Genomic DNA, 2,355 nt, shown 5'->3' on the forward strand with positions numbered 1-2,355 from the left:
GCCCCGAGTTCCCAACCCCCCCCTTCCCCCACTGCTGCCACTGCTGTCCTCCTTCCTCCTGCCTCTCCAATGCCCCCCGTGGAGGGGTAGGGAGTGCTCCCCTGATTTCGTGTTGCTCTTCCCCCCTCTGGGGCCGGATGGGGGCATAGACGTATTTGTCGCCGCTCTCGCTCTGGTCCTGGGGGGCGGCACAGGCGGTGTTTTTTGGGCCTTCTGTTCACCTGCGGGGAGTAGGTGTTTCGGTTCTTCCCGCAGGGTTCTCCCTCAGAGTCCTCTACTGCTGTTTTCCCGGCGTGGTTTCCGGCGCCGTTCCGTGCGGCGGCCGAGTGCCCGCGACCCGGCGGTCTCCAGCGTGCCTTGTCCCACGCCTGCGGCGGTGGTGAAGTGGTTCCTCCCTCTGTTGTGCTTCTCCATTTTCTGGAATTGGTGAGTCTTCTGATGTGGGGCTTTGCCCCTTCCCTGGTTTGTGTGCTTATTGCTACGTCTGTGTAGTGTTCGTCCTTTTGTTCCCGTGTGTTTGTTGAGTTTGGGTCTCGGATATGGGTGTATATCTGTGTTGGTCTCTGGTTGTGAGTTGGGTACGTCTCTTCTTGACGGGGTGCTTTGGTAGGGTATCATTTTCTGCGGTGCGCGCTTGGGTGTGTGGTCTTTTGGCCTTACGCTCTAGGTGGCCGGGGTTTTGCTGACTTAGCTCCCGTAGGCATGTTCCTTTTCCTGAATCGGTGGCTGCCACCCAGTCACGGTTTTGTTTCTTTGGGTTTTCTCCCCCTTTGTTTGGTTTATCTCTCCATCTTAAGTTGTAGTCTCTCTCCGCTGCTCCATTGTCCTAGTATATTTGTCTGCTGTTTTTTCCTGTTTCGCCCAATCTCATGTAGGCATGGGACTCCTGTATGTCGTGCTGGGTGCTTTGGCTGATGTGGCGGAGGGTAGGTTTCGCTTGAGTCTCTGGGGGTAGGTTTTGCTTGTGTCTCCGTTTGTCTTGCCTGTGTGGTTTCTTCTGTTCGTGGTGGTATTCCGGAGGGTGATTCTCCTGTGCTCTACACTTGTTGGGGTGTGGTTTGTTGCTGCAAGGCTGACATGCAAATTTGTGAAGCGTCCATATTTTGTGCTCGCTTCGGCAGCATGTATGTTAAAATTGGAACGATTTTGAGGAGATTAGCATGTCTTCCGCATGCCTTGTTGGCCTTGGTTTGCTGCTTTCCTATGGTCATGGAGTAATTGCGTTTTCTCTGTTTTGGTTTCTTCAGGGCTCGCTATGTGCCCCGGTTCCGGTCCTTGCTGGTTTACTGAATGTTCCACGTGGAATGTGGTTCAGGGCGGAGTTTTTTCCTGCAGGTTGTCTCTGGCCGCCGAGGGTGTGTGGTATCTGTGCCCCCGCATATGTGCCCCTGGTGCACTAAGGGCTGACGTTCCGGTTGGTTGGGTTTTTTTCAGGCGTGATGCAGTGGACAGGCCTGCTTTCAGTCCCCCGTTGCAGCTCATGGAGAGCTCGCTCTGTTCCCGGGTGTGGCTGGTTTGGTTGGTTGTTGGTGTGGTGTTTTGGTTTTCCAGTGGTGCTGCAGGGTGGTTTACTACTGGGTGTCTTGGTAGTCAGTGGGTTTCTGCCATGCTTGGGTTTTTTGTTTGTGCTTTTTCCTTTGGTGTTGGTTGTGGGACTTTGGGTGCTTGCTTCAGCAGTTCATGTTCTAGGATTGTAACGGTACTGTGTGGGTTGGCGTGGCCCCTGTGCTTGATTGCGCTATAATTTGGTGATGCTTTTCTTTTTTGGGTGTGATTTGAGTGATCGGGGGCGTTTTGTCGGTCTGACATTTGGGGCGTTGTCACTGTTATTATTTCTTTCTTTCGGCTTTCTTCCTGCGCTCGGCTTGTTGCACCTAGTGCTTCGCTGTTTGGAGATAAGGTTTATTTTGCGGCTGTACTCCCTGGGGTCGGTATTGGGTGTTGACGCTTTGTCCCGTTCTCTGGCAGTGGTTCCGGAGGTTGCTCCCTCGGGTGGAGTCGGAAGGTTTGCTCATGTGGCTGTGGAATGGGAGACCACCTCGGGTTCGGGTCCCGGGGTAGGACTGAGTGATACAGTTGTGGTTAAATTTTCGGCCTGTGGGTCATCGTGGAGATTGGTGTATTTCTTGGTCCGCTTTAGTGGCTCCTGCGACTTGGTCGCACTCACGGTGAGGCGCTTGCGAGTAGTTGGGGTTGGTGTGGAGGCCGGGATGTCTACAGTCAAGGAGGGTCCCGAAGGTTCCAAGTGTGTCTGTGGATAGGGGTTTTGTTTTTTGTACCTACAAGGTTCTGCTGTTTGACTTCCTATTTCGTTTGGTTAGGCTGTGATAAAATAAGTTAACTGCTGTGTCTCCT

Source organism: Hyla sarda, unplaced genomic scaffold, assembly GCF_029499605.1.
Source record: "Hyla sarda isolate aHylSar1 unplaced genomic scaffold, aHylSar1.hap1 scaffold_1391, whole genome shotgun sequence".
Classification (NCBI taxonomy): Eukaryota; Metazoa; Chordata; class Amphibia; order Anura; family Hylidae; genus Hyla; species Hyla sarda.